The 15,234-nt window shown below is 34.0% G+C and overlaps 7 non-coding genes across 7 annotated transcripts; all 7 read right to left on the minus strand.

Moving 5' to 3' along the window:
* Positions 1-1,180: 1,180 nt before the first annotated feature.
* On the minus strand, positions 1,181-1,251 carry TRNAG-GCC. Its single transcript has one exon. It is a non-coding gene; the product is annotated as a tRNA-Gly (tRNA).
* A 2,625-nt stretch (positions 1,252-3,876) lies between these two features.
* TRNAG-GCC lies at positions 3,877-3,947 on the minus strand. The gene has a single exon. It is a non-coding gene; the product is annotated as a tRNA-Gly (tRNA).
* A 4,381-nt stretch (positions 3,948-8,328) lies between these two features.
* Positions 8,329-8,399, minus strand: TRNAG-GCC. Its single transcript has one exon. It is a non-coding gene; the product is annotated as a tRNA-Gly (tRNA).
* Positions 8,400-10,168: 1,769 nt separating this feature from the next.
* TRNAG-GCC lies at positions 10,169-10,239 on the minus strand. The gene has a single exon. It is a non-coding gene; the product is annotated as a tRNA-Gly (tRNA).
* A 764-nt stretch (positions 10,240-11,003) lies between these two features.
* TRNAG-GCC lies at positions 11,004-11,074 on the minus strand. Its single transcript has one exon. It is a non-coding gene; the product is annotated as a tRNA-Gly (tRNA).
* An 849-nt stretch (positions 11,075-11,923) lies between these two features.
* On the minus strand, positions 11,924-11,994 carry TRNAG-GCC. Its single transcript has one exon. It is a non-coding gene; the product is annotated as a tRNA-Gly (tRNA).
* An 846-nt stretch (positions 11,995-12,840) lies between these two features.
* On the minus strand, positions 12,841-12,911 carry TRNAG-GCC. Its single transcript has one exon. It is a non-coding gene; the product is annotated as a tRNA-Gly (tRNA).
* Between the last annotated feature and the right edge of the window lie 2,323 nt (positions 12,912-15,234).

Raw genomic sequence — 15,234 nt, forward strand, 5'->3', positions numbered from 1 at the left:
GTCCGTACCGTGGCAGGGTTCTATTCTACCACTAGACCACTGGTACTTCTTTTTTTGAACCACTGAATTACTTATACTTCATAGTGGCGTATTATCAAAATTTCTCCAAATCAACAGACTATCAAAATATTGTAAAGATAAACCTGTCCTATCAAGAAATTTAGGAGAATTACCATCGTATTATTCAAATGACTACAGATGTATGATCAACATAATCAAGTTTTACAGTAAAATATTTAAATAGATAAAATCATATTAAGCCAAAGATCAGTGACAAGTTATTATCAAAAGGTGTGACAAAAGAAAATAGAGAAGAATGTCTTATCATCAAGAGTGCAGGAAGATAAAAATACAAAAATGAAAAAAAAAAAAAAACAGACCAAAATAAAGAAATTTTATCTTGTTATACTACTTTTTAGACTTTTGTAAAAAGTAGAAGTGATTTTTTAATAATCTCTTATGACATATCTTCTACGCATTTTTTTACTATACATGACATTAAATAATGGAAATTTTATACACACACCAAAATAAGAGCCATGCGAGAATGATAACATAAATCAATACTTTTGAAATTCTTTTTTAGGCACAAAACAAACGTACTCAATCAAAATGAAATCGAACACAAGTTTGTATATCATGCGATAGATACCCCATCAGGCACTCGGCCGGGAGAACGAAGGTAGTCGGTTCTTACTGCAAAAAGATACTTTATCAAGTAGGTAACGGGCACCCGCACTCTACAGTCAGTGTGTCCCTGATCGAGTACGAATGGGCAATCAGTCTCTATAGTCAGAGTGTCCTTAACCAGGTACTCAGCTAGCCAGCACAACCAGGTACTCAGCTAGCCAGCACAACTTTTGTCGTCAATTAATTGAGTGCACCAGCCGGGAATCGAACCCGGGTCTGTACCGTGGAATCGAACAGAAGTTTGTATATCATGCGATAGATACCCCATCAGGCACTCGGCCGGGAAGAACGAAGGTAGTCGGTTCTGACTGCAAAAGATACTTTATCAAGTAGGTAACGGGCACCCGCACTCTACAGTCAGTGTGTCCCTGATCGAGTACGAATGGGCAATCAGTCTCTATAGTCAGAGTGTCCTTAACCAGGTACTCAGCTAGCCAGCACAACCAGGTACTCAGCTAGCCAGCACAACTTTTGTCGTCAATTAATTGAGTGCACCAGCCGGGAATCGAACCCGGGTCTGTACCGTGGCAGGGTACTATTCTACCACTAGACCACTGGTGCTTCTTTTTTTGAACCATTGAATTACTTATACCTCGTAGTGGCGTATTATCAAAAGTTCTCTATATCAACAGACTATCAAAATATTGTCAAGATAAACCTGTCCTATCAAGAAATTTAGGAGAACTACCATCGTATTATTCAAATGACTACAGATGAATGATCAACATAATCAAGTTTTACAGTAACATATTTAAATAGATAAAATCATATTAAGCCAAAGATCAGTGACAAGTTATTATCAAAAGGTGTGACAAAAGAAAATAGAGAAGAATGTCTTATCATCAGGAGTGCAGGAAGATAAAAATGCAAAAATGAAAAAAAAAAAAAAAAACAGACCAAAATAAAGAAATTTTATCTTGTTATACTACTTTTTAGACTTTTGTAAAAAGTAGAAGTGATTTTTTAATAATCTCTTATTACATATCCTCTACGCATTTTTTTACTATATATGACATTAAATAATGGAAATTTTATATACACACGAAAATAAGAGCCATGCGAGAATGATAACATAAATGAATACTTTTGAAATTCTTTTTTAGGCACAAAACAAACGTACTCAATCAAAATGAACAAACAAATGAAATCGAACACAAGTTTGTATATCATGCGATAGATACCCCCATCAGGCACTCGTCCTGGAAGAACGAAGGTAGTCGGTTCTGACTGCAAAAAGACACTTTATCAAGTAGGTGACGGGCACCCGGACACTACATTCAGTGTGTCCCTGATCGAGTACGAATGGGCAATCAGTCTCTATAGAGAGAGTGTCCTTAACCAGGTACTCAGCTAGCCAGCACAACTTTTGTCGTCAATTAATTGAGTGCACCGGCCGGGAGTCGTCAATTAATTGAATGCATTAGCCGGGAATCGAACACGGGTCTGTACCGTGGCAGGGTACTATTCTACCACTAGTCCACTGGTGCTTCTTTTTTTGAACCACTGAATTACTTATACTTCGTAGTGGCGTATTATCAAAATTTCTCCAAATCAACAGAGTATCAAAATATTGTAAAGATAAACCTGTCCTATCAAGAAATTTAGGAGAATTACCATCGTATTATTCAAATGACTACAGATGTATGATCAACATAATCAAGTTTTAAAGTAAAATATTTAAATAGATAAAATCATATTAAGCCAAAGATCAGTGACAAGTTATTATCAAAAGGTGTGACAAAAGAAAATAGAGAAGAATGTCTTATCATCAAGAGTGCAGGAAGATAAAAATACAAAATGAAAAAAAAAAAAAAAACAGACCAAAATAAAGAAATTTTATCTTGTTATACTACTTTTTAGACTTTTGTAAAAAGTAGAAGTGATTTTTTAATAATCTCTTATTACATATCTTCTACGCATTTTTTTACTATATATGACATTAAATAATGGAAATTTTATATACACACGAAAATAAGAGCCATGCGAGAATGATAACATAAATGAATACTTTTGAAATTCTTTTTTAGGCACAAAACAAACGTACTCAATCAAAATGAACAAACAAATGAAATCGAACACAAGTTTGTATATCATGCGATAGATACCCCCATCAGGCACTCGGCCTGGAAGAACGAAGGGAGGCGGTTCTGACTGTAGGTGACGGGCACCCGGACTCTTCCTTAACCAGGTACTCAGCTAGCCAGCACAACTTTTGTCGTCAATTAATTGAGTGCATCAGCCGGGAGTCGTCAATTAATTGAATGCACCAGCAGAGAATCGAACCCGGGTCCGTACCGTGGCAGGGTTCTATTCTACCACTAGACCACTGGTACTTCTTTTTTTGAACCACTGAATTACTTATACTTCATAGTGGCGTATTATCAAAATTTCTCCAAATCAACAGACTATCAAAATATTGTAAAGATAAACCTGTCCTATCAAGAAATTTAGGAGAATTACCATCGTATTATTCAAATGACTACAGATGTATGATCAACATAATCAAGTTTTACTGTAAAATATTTAAATAGATAAAATCATATTAAGCCAAAGATCAGTGACAAGTTATTATCAAAAGGTGTGACAAAAGAAAATAGAGAAGAATGTCTTATCATCAAGAGTGCAGGAAGATAAAAATACAAAAATGAAAAAAAAAAAAAAACAGACCAAAATAAAGAAATTTTATCTTGTTATACTACTTTTTAGACTTTTGTAAAAAGTAGAAGTGATTTTTTAATAATCTCTTATTACATATCTTCTACGCATTTTTTTACTATATATGACATTAAATAATGGAAATTTTATATACACACGAAAATAAGAGCCATGCGAGAATGATAACATAAATGAATACTTTTGAAATTCTTTTTTAGGCACAAAACAAACGTACTCAATCAAAATGAACAAACAAATGAAATCGAACACAAGTTTGTATATCATGCGATAGATACCCCCATCAGGCACTCGGCCGGGAAGAACGAAGGTAGTCGGTTCTGACTGCAAAAAGACACTTTATCAAGTAGGTGACGGGCACCCGCACTCTACAGTCAGTGTGTCCCTGATCGAGTACGAATGGGCAATCAGTCTCTATAGTCAGAGTGTCCTTAACCAGGTACTCAGCTAGCCAGCACAAATTTTGTCGTCAATTAATTGAGTGCACCAGCCGGGAGTCGTCAATTAATTGAATGCACCAGCCGGTATTCTAACCCGGGTCTGTACCGTGGCAGGGTACTATTCTACCACTAGACCACTGGTGCTTCTTTTTTTGAACCACTGAATTACTTATACCTCGTAGTGGCGTATTATCAAAAGTTCTCTAAATCAACAGACTATCAAAATATAGTCAAGATAAACATGTCCTATCAAGAAATTTAGGAGAATTACCATCGTATTATTCAAATGACTACAGATGAATGATCAACATAATCTAGTTTTACAGTAAAATATTTAAATAGATAAAATCATATTATGCCAAAGATCAGTGACAAGTTATTATCAAAGGGTGTGACAAAAGAAAATAGAGAAGAATGTCTTATCATCAAGAGTGCAAGAATATAAAAATGCAAAAATGAAAAAAAAAAAAAAAACAGACCAAAATAAAGAAATTTTATCTTGTTATACTACTTTTTAGACTTCTGTAAAAAGTAGAAGTGATTTTTTAATAATCTCTTATGACATATCTTCTACGCATTTTTTTACTATATATGACATTAAATAATGGAAATTTTATATACACACCAAAATAAGAGCAATGCGAGAATGATAACATAAATGAATACTTTTGAAATTCTTTTTTAGGCACAAAACAAACGTACTCAATCAAAATGAACAAACAAATGAAATCGAACACAAGTTTTTATATCATGCGATAGATACCCCCATCAGGCACTCGGCTGGAAGAACGAAGGTAGTCGGTTCTGACTGCGAAAAGACAACACAAGTTTTTATATCGTGCGATAACTGCGAAAAGACACTTTATCAAGTAGGTGACACGCACCCGGACTCTACAGTCAGTGTGTCCCTGATTGAGTACGACTGGGCAATCAGTCTCTATAGTTAGAGTGTCCTTAACCAGGTACTCAGCTAGCCAGCACAACTATTGGCGTCAATTAATTGAGTGCATCAGCCGGGAGTCGTCAATTAATTGAATGCACCAGCCAGGAATCGAACCCAGGTTTGTACCGTGGCAGGGTACTATTTTACCACTAGACCACTGGTGCTTCTTTTTTTGAACCACTGAATTACTTATACTTCGTAGTGGCGTATTATCAAAAGTTCTCTAAATCAACAGACTATTAAAATATTGTCAAGATAAACCTGTCCTATCAAGAAATTTAGGAGAATTACCATCGTATTATTCAAATGACTACAGATGAATGATCAACATAATCAAGTTTTACAGTAAAATATTTAAACAGATAAAATCATATTAAGCCAAAGATCAGTGACAAGTTATTATCAAAGGGTGTGACAAAAGAAAATAGAGAAGAATGTCTTATCATCAAGAGTGCAAGAATATAAAAATGCAAAAATGAAAAAAAAAAAAAAAACAGACCAAAATAAAGAAATTTTATCTTGTTATACTACTTTTTAGACTTCTGTAAAAAGTAGAAGTGATTTTTTAATAATCTCTTATGACATATCTTCTACGCATTTTTTTACTATATATGACATTAAATAATGGAAATTTTATATACACACGAAAATAAGAGCCATGCGAGAATGATAACATAAATGAATACTTTTGAAATTCTTTTTTAGGCACAAAACAAACGTACTCAATCAAAATGAACAAACAAATGAAATCGAACACAAGTTTGTATATCAATAGATACCCCCATCTGGCACTCGGCCTGGAAGAACGAAGGTAGTCGGTTCAGACTGCAAACAGACACTTATCAAGTAGGTGACGGGCACCCGGACTCTACATTCAGTGTGTCCCTGATCGATTACGAATGGGCAATCAGTCTCTATAGAGAGAGTGTCCTTAACCAGGTACTCAGCTAGCCAGCACAACTTTTGTCGTCAATTAATTGAGTGCACCGGCCGGGAGTCGTCAATTAATTGAATGCACTAGCCGGGAATCGAACACGGGTCTGTACCGTGGCAGGGTACTATTCTACCACTAGTCCACTGGTGCTTCTTTTTTTGAACCACTGAATTACTTATACTTCGTAGTGGCGTATTATCAAAATTTCTCCAAATCAACAGAGTATCAAAATATTGTAAAGATAAACCTGTCCTATCAAGAAATTTAGGAGAATTACCATCGTATTATTCAAATGACTACAGATGTATGATCAACATAATCAAGTTTTACAGTAAAATATTTAAATAGATAAAATCATATTAAGCCAAAGATCAGTGACAAGTTATTATCAAAAGGTGTGACAAAAGAAAATAGAGAAGAATGTCTTATCATCAAGAGTGCAGGAAGATAAAAATACAAAAATGAAAAAAAAAAAAAAAAACAGACCAAAATAAAGAAATTTTATCTTGTTATACTACGTTTTAGACTTTTGTAAAAAGTAGAAGTGATTTTTTAATAATCTCTTATTACATATCTTCTACGCATTTTTTACTATATATGACATTAAATAATGGAAATTTTATATACACACGAAAATAAGAGCCATGCGAGAATGATAACATAAATGAATACTTTTGAAATTCTTTTTTAGGCACAAAACAAACGTACTCAATCAAAATGAACAAACAAATGAAATCGAACACAAGTTTGTATATCAATAGATACCCCCATCTGGCACTCGGCCTGGAAGAACGAAGGTAGTCGGTTCTGACTGCAAAAAGAACGAAGGTAGTCGGTTCTGACTGCAAAAAGACACTTATCAAGTGGGTGACGGGCACCCGGACTCTACATTCAGTGTGTCCCTGATCGAATACGAATGGGCAATCAGTCTCTATAGAGAGAGTGTCCTTAACCAGGTACTCAGCTAGCCAGCACAACTTTTCTCGTCAATTAATTGAGTGCACCGGCCGGGAGTCGTCAATTAATTGAATGCACTAGCCGAGAATCGAACCCGGGTCTGTACCGTGGCAGGGTACTATTCTACCACTAGTCCACTGGTGCTTCTTTTTTTGAACCACTGAATTACTTATACTTCGTAGTGTCGTATTATCATAAGTTCTCTAAATCAATAGACTATCAAAATATTGTCAAGATAAACCTGTCCTATCAAGAAATTTAGGAGAATTACCATCGTATTTTTCAAATGAGTTCAGATGAATGATCAACATAATCAACTTTTACAGTAAAATATTTAAATAGATAAAATCATATTAAGCCAAAGATCAGTGATAAGTTATTATCAAAAGGTGTGACAAAAGAAAATAGAGAAGAATGTCTTATCATCAAGAGTGCAAGAAGATAAAAATGCAAAAATGAAAAAAAAAAAAAAAACAGACCAAAATAAAGAAATTTTATCTTGTTATACTACTTTTTAGACTTTTGTAAAAAGTAGAAGTGATTTTTTAATAATCTCTTATGACATATCTTCTACGCATTTTTTTACTATATATGACATTAAATAATGGAAATTTTATATACACACCAAAATAAGAGCCATGCGAGAATGATAACATAAATGAATACTTTTGAAATTCTTTTTTAGGCACAAAACAAAAGTACTCAATCAAAATGAACAAACAAATGAAATCGAACACAAGTTTGTATATCATGCGATAGATACCCCCATCAAGCACTCGGCCTGGAACAACGAAGGGAGGCGGTTCTGACTGTAGGTGACGGGCACCCGGACTCTTCCTTAACCAGGTACTCAGCTAGCCAGCACAACTTTTGTTGTCAATTAATTGAGTGCACCAGCCGGGAGTCGTCAATTAATTGAATGCCCCAGCAGAGAATCGAACCCGAGTCCGTACCGTGGCAGGGTTTTATTCTACCACTAGACCACTGGTACTTCTTTTTTTGAACCACTGAATTACTTATACTTCATAGTGGCGTATTATCAAAATTTCTCCAAATGAACAAAGTATCAAAATATTGTAAAGATAAACCTGTCCTATCAAGAAATTTAGGAGAATTACCATCGTATTATTCAAATGACTACAGATGTATGATCAACATAATCAAGTTTTACAGTAAAATATTTAAATAGATAAAATCATATTAAGCCAAAGATCAGTGACAAGTTATTATCAAAAGGTGTGACAAAAGAAAATAGAGAAGAATGTCTTATCATCAAGAGTGCAGGAAGATAAAAATACAAAAATGAAAAAAAAAAAAAAAAACAGACCAAAATAAAGAAATTTTATCTTGTTATACTACTTTTTAGACTTTTGTAAAAAGTAGAAGTGATTTTTTAATAATCTCTTATTACATATCTTCTACGCATTTTTTTACTATATATGACATTAAATAATGGAAATTTTATATACACACGAAAATAAGAACAAACGTACTCAATCAAAATGAACAAACAAATGAAATCGAACACAAGTTTGTATGTCATGCGATAGATACACCCATCAGGCACTCGGCCTGGAAGAACGAAGGGAGGCGGTTCTGACTGTAGGTGACGGGCACCCGGACTCTTCCTTAACCAGGTACTCAGCTAGCCAGCACAACTTTTGTCGTCGGGAGTCGTCAATTAATTGAATTGCACCAGCCGGGAATCGAACCCGGGTCCATACCGTGGCAGGGTTCTATTCTACCACTAGACCACTGGTACTTCTTTTTTTAAACCACTGAATTACTTATACTTCATAGTGGCGTATTATCAAAATTTCTCCAAATCAACAGACTATCAAAATATTGTAAAGATAAACCTGTCCTATCAAGAAATTTAGGAGAATTACCATCGTATTATTCAAATGACTACAGATGTATGATCAACATAATCAAGTTTTACAGTAAAATATTTAAATAGATAAAATCATATTAAGCCAAAGATCAGTGACAAGTTATTATCAAAAGGTGTGACAAAAGAAAATAGAGAAGAATGTCTTATCATCAAGAGTGCAGGAAGATAAAAATACAAAAATGAAAAAAAAAAAAAAACAGACCAAAATAAAGAAATTTTATCTTGTTATACTACTTTTTAGACTTTTGTAAAAAGTAGAAGTGATTTTTTAATAATCTCTTATTACATATCTTCTACGCATTTTTTTACTATATATGACATTAAATAATGGAAATTTTATATACACACGAAAATAAGAGCCATGCGAGAATGATAACATAAATGAATACTTTTGAAATTCTTTTTTAGGCACAAAACAAACGTACTCAATCAAAATGAACAAACAAATGAAATCGAACACAAGTTTGTATATCATGCGATAGATACCCCCATCAGGCACTCGGCCGGGAAGAACGAAGGTAGTCGGTTCTGACTGCAAAAAGACACTTTATCAAGTAGGTGACGGGCACCCGCACTCTACAGTCAGTGTGTCCCTGATCGAGTACGAATGGGCAATCAGTCTCTATAGTCAGAGTGTCCTTAACCAGGTACTCAGCTAGCCAGCACAAATTTTGTCGTCAATTAATTGAGTGCACCAGCCGGGAGTCGTCAATTAATTGAATGCACCAGCCAGTATTCTAACCCGGGTCTGTACCGTGGCAGGGTACTATTCTACCACTAGACCACTGGTGCTTCTTTTTTTGAACCACTGAATTACTTATACCTCGTAGTGGCGTATTATCAAAAGTTCTCTAAATCAACAGACTATCAAAATATTGTCAAGATAAACCTGTCCTATCAAGAAATTTAGGAGAATTACCATCGTATTATTCAAATGACTACAGATGAATGATCAACATAATCTAGTTTTACAGTAAAATATTTAAATAGATAAAATCATATTAAGCCAAAGATCAGTGACAAGTTATTATCAAAGGGTGTGACAAAAGAAAATAGAGAAGAATGTCTTATCATCAAGAGTGCAAGAATATAAAAATGAAAAAAAAAAAAAAACAGATCAAAATAAAGAAATTTTATCTTGTTATACTACGTTTTAGACTTCTGTAAAAAGTAGAAGTGATTTTTTAATAATCTCTTATGACATATCTTCTACGCATTTTTTTACTATATATGACATTAAATAATGGAAATTTTATATACACACCAAAATAAGAGCAATGCGAGAATGATAACATAAATGAATACTTTTGAAATTCTTTTTTAGGCACAAAACAAACGTACTCAATCAAAATGAACAAACAAATGAAATCGAACACAAGTTTTTATATCATGCGATAGATACCCCCATCAGGCACTCGGCCGGGAAGAACGAAGGTAGTCGGTTCTGACTGCAAAAAGACACTTTATCAAGTAGGTGACGGGCACCCGCACTCTACAGTCAGTGTGTCCCTGATCGAGTACGAATGGGCAATCAGTCTCTATAGTCAGAGTGTCCTTAACCAGGTACTCAGCTAGCCAGCACAAATTTTGTCGTCAATTAATTGAGTGCACCAGCCGGGAGTCGTCAATTAATTGAATGCACCAGCCGGGAATCGAACCCAGGTCTGTACCGTGGCAGGGTACTATTCTACCACTAGACCACTGGTGCTTCTTTTTTTGAACCACTGAATTACTTATACCTCGTAGTGGCGTATTATCAAAAGTTCTCTAAATCAACAGACTATCAAAATATTGTCAAGATAAACCTGTCCTATCAAGAAATTTAGGAGAATTACCATCGTATTATTCAAATGACTACAGATGAATGATCGACATAATCAAGTTTTAAAGTAAAATATTTAAATAGATAAAATCATATTAAGCCAAAGATCAGTGACAAGTTATTATCAAAAGGTGTGACAAAAGAAAATAGAGAAGAATGTCTTATCATCAAGAGTGCAAGAAGATAAAAACGCAAAAATGAAAAAAAAAAAAAAAACAGACTAAAATAAAGAAATTTTATCTTGTTATAGTACTTTTTAGACTTTTGTAAAAAGTAGAAGTGATTTTTTAATAATCTCTTATGACATATCTTCTACGCATTTTTTTACTATATATGACATTAAATAATGGAAATTTTATATACACACCAAAATAAGAGCCATGCGAGAATGATAACATAAATGAATACTTTTGAAATTCTTTTTTAGGCACAAAACAAACGTACTCAATCAAAATGAAATCGAACACAAGTTTGTATATCATGCGATAGATACCCCCATCAGGTACTCGGCTTGGAAGAACGAAGGGAGGTGGTTCTGACTGTAGGTGACGGGCACCCGGACTCATCCTTAACCAGGTACTCAGCTAGCCAGCACAACTTTTGTCGTCAATTAATTGAGTGCACCAGCCAGGAGTTGTCAATTAATTGAATGCACCAGCCGGGAATCTAACCCGGGTCCGTACCGTGGCAGGGTACTATTCTACCACTAGACCACTGGTACTTCTTTTTTTGAACCACTGAATTACCTATACTTCATAGTGTCGTATTATCAAAAGTTCTCTAAATAAACAGACTATCAAAATATTGTCAAGATAAACCTGTCCTATCAAGAAATTTAGGAGAATTACCATCGTATTATTCAAATGACTACAGATGAATGATCAACATAATCAAGTTTTACAGTAAAATATTTAAATAGATAAAATCATATTAAGCCAAAGATCAGTGACAAGTTATTATCAAAAGGTGTGACAAAAGAAAATAGAGAAGAATGTCTTATCATCAAGAGTGCAAGAAGATAAAAATGCAAAAATGAAAAAAAAAAAAAAAAAAAACAGACCAAAATAAAGAAATTTTATCTTGTTATACTACTTTTTAGACTTCTGTAAAAAGTAGAAGTGAATTTTTAATAATCTCTTATGACATATCTTCTACGCATTTTTTTACTATATATGACATTAAATAATGGAAATTTTATATACACACCAAAATAAGAGCCATGCGAGAATGATAACATAAATGAATACTTTTGAAATTCTTTTTTTAGGCACAAAACAAACGTACTCAATCAAAATGAACAAACAAATGAAATCGAACACAAGTTTGTATATCATGCGATAGATACCCCCATCAGGCACTCGGACTGGAAGAACGATGGTAGTCGGTTCTGACTGCAAAAAGACACTTTATCAAGTAGGTGACGGGCACCCGGACTCTACAGTCGATCGAGTACAAATGGGCAATCAGTCTGCATAGTCAGAGTGTCCTTAACCAGGTACTCAACTAGCCAGCACAACTTTTGTTAGTCAATTAATTGAGTGCACCAGCCGGGAGTTGTCAATTAATTGAATGCACCAGCCGGGAATCGAACTCGGGTCTGTACCGTGGCAGGGTACTATTCTACCACTAGACCACTGGTGCTTCTTTTTTTGAACCACTGAATTACTTATACTTCATAGTGGCGTATTATCAAAACTTTTCTAAATCAACAGACTATCAAAATATTGTCAAGATAAACCTGTCCTATCAAGAAATTTAGGAGAATTACTATCGTATTATTCAAATGACTACAGATGAATGATCAACTTAATCAAGTTTTACAGTAAAATATTTAAATAGATAAAATCATATTAAGCCAAAGATCAGTGACAAGTTATTATCAAAAGGTGTGACAAAAGAAAATAGAGAAGAATGTCTTATCATCAAGAGTGCAAGAAGATAAAAACGCAAAAATGAAAAAAAAAAAAAAAACAGACCAAAATAAAGAAATTTTATCTTGTTATACTACTTTTTAGACTTTTGTAAAAAGTAGAAGTGATTTTTTAATAATCTCTTATGACATATCTTCTACGCATTTTTTTACTATATATGACATTAAATAATGGAAATTTTATATACACACCAAAATAAGAGCCATGCGAGAATGATAACATAAATGAATACTTTTGAAATTCTTTTTTTAGGCCACAAAACAAACGTACTCAATCAAAATGAACAAACAAATGAAATCGAACACAAGTTTGTATATCATGCGATAGATACCCCCATCAGGCACTCGGCCTGGAAGAACGATGGTAGTCGGTTCTGACTGCAAAAAGACACTTTATCAAGTAGGTGACGGGCACCCGGACTCTACAGTCGATCGAGTACAAATGGGCAATCAGTCTGTATAGTCAGAGTGTCCTTAACCAGGTACTCAACTAGCCAGCACAACTTTTGTTAGTCAATTAATTGAGTGCACCAGCCGGGAGTTGTCAATTAATTGAATGCACCAGCCGGGAATCGAACTCGGGTCTGTACCGTGGCAGGGTACTATTCTACCACTAGACCACTGGTGCTTCTTTTTTTGAACCACTGAATTACTTATACTTCATAGTGGCGTATTATCAAAACTTTTCTAAATCAACAGACTATCAAAATATTGTCAAGATAAACCTGTCCTATCAAGAAATTTAGGAGAATTACTATCGTATTATTCAAATGACTACAGATGAATGATCAACTTAATCAAGTTTTACAGTAAAATATTTAAATAGATAAAATCATATTAAGCCAAAGATCAGTGACAAGTTATTATCAAAAGGTGTGACAAAAGAAAATAGAGAAGAATGTCTTATCATCAAGAGTGCAAGAAGATAAAAACGCAAAAATGAAAAAAAAAAAAAAAACAGACCAAAATAAAGAAATTTTATCTTGTTATACTACTTTTTAGACTTTTGTAAAAAGTAGAAGTGATTTTTTAATAATCTCTTATGACATATCTTCTACGCATTTTTTTACTATATATTACATTAAATAATGGAAATTTTATATACACACCAAAATAAGAGCCATGCGAGAATGATAACATAAATGAATACTTTTGAAATTCTTTTTTAGGCACAAAACAAACGTACTCAATCAAAATGAACAAACAAATGAAATCGAACACAAGTTTGTATATCATGCGATAGATACCCCCATCAGGCACTCGGCCGAGAAGAACGAAGGTAGTCGGTTCTGACTGCAAAAAGACACTTTATCAAGTAGGTGACGGGCACCCGCACTCTACAGTGAGTGTGTCCCTGATCGAGTACGAATGGGCAATCCAGCTAGCCAGCACAACTTTTGTCGTCAATTAATTGAGTGCACCAGCCGGGAGTCATCAATTAATTGAATGCACCAGCCGAGAATCAAACCCGGGTCTGTACTGTGGCAGGGTACTATTCTACCACTAGACCACTGGTGCTTCTTTTTTTGAACCACTGAATTACTTATACCTCGTAGTGGCGTATTATCAAAAGTTCTCTAAATCAACAGACTATCAAAATATTGTCAAGATAAAACCTGTCCTATCAAGAAATTTAGGAGAATTACCATCGTATTATTCAAATGACAACAGATGAATGATCAACATAATCAAGTTTTACAGTAAAATATTTAAATAGATAAAATCATATTAAGCCAAAGATCAGTGACAAGTTATTATCAAAAGGGTGACAAAAGAAAACAGAGAAGAATATCTTATCATCAAGAGTGCAAGAAGATAAAATGCAAAATGAAAAAAAAAAAAAAAAAAAAACAGACCAAAATAAAGAAATTTTATCTTGTTATACTACTTTTTAGACTTTTGTAAAAAGTAGAAGTGATTTTTAATAATCTCTTATGACATATCTTCTACGCATTTTTTTACTATATATGACATTAAATAATGGAAATTTTATATACACACCAAAATAAGAGCCATGCGAGAATGATAACATAAATGAATACTTTTGAAATTCTTTTTTAGGCACAAAACAAACGTACTCAATCAAAATGAACAAACAAATGAAATCGAACACAAGTTTGTATATCATGCGATAGATACCCCCATCAGGCACTCGGCCTGGAAGAACGAGGTAGTCGGTTCTGACTGCAAAAAGACACTTTATCAAGTAGGTGACGGGCACCCGCACTCTACAGTCAGTGTGTCCCTGATCGAGTACGAATGGGCAATCAGTCTCTATAGTCAGAGTGTCCTTAACCAGGTACTCAGCTAGCCACAACTTTTGTCGTCAATTAATTGTGCACCAGCCGGAGTCGTCAATTAATTGAATGCACCAGCCGGAATCGAAACCGTGCAGGTACCTCTACCACTAGACACTGGTGCTTCTTTTTTTGAACCACTGAATTACTTATACTTCGTAGTGGCGTATTATCAAAAGTTCTCTAAATCAACAGACTATCAAAAATTGTCAAGATAAACCTGTCCTATCAAGAAATTTAGGAGAATTACCATCGTATTATTCAAATGACTACAGATGAATGATCAACATAATCAAGTTTTACAGTAAATATTTAAATAGATAAAATCATATTAAGCCAAAGATCAGTGACAAGTTATTATCAAAAGGTGTGACAAAAAAATAGAGAAGAATGTCTTATCATCAAGAGTGCAAGAAGATAAAAATGCAAAAATGAAAAAAAAAAAAAAAAAAACAGACCAAAATAAAGAAATTTTATCTTGTTATACTACTTTTTTAGACTTTTGTAAAAAGTAGAAGTGATTTTTAATAATCTCTTATGACATATCTTCTACGCATTTTTTTACTATATATGACATTAAATAATGGAAATTTTATATACACACCAAAATAAGAGCCATGCGAGAATGATACATAAATGAATACTTTTTGAAAT

This window comes from Ipomoea nil, unplaced genomic scaffold (genome assembly GCF_001879475.1).
Source record: "Ipomoea nil cultivar Tokyo-kokei standard unplaced genomic scaffold, Asagao_1.1 scaffold0788, whole genome shotgun sequence".
Lineage (NCBI taxonomy): Eukaryota > Viridiplantae > Streptophyta > Magnoliopsida > Solanales > Convolvulaceae > Ipomoea > Ipomoea nil.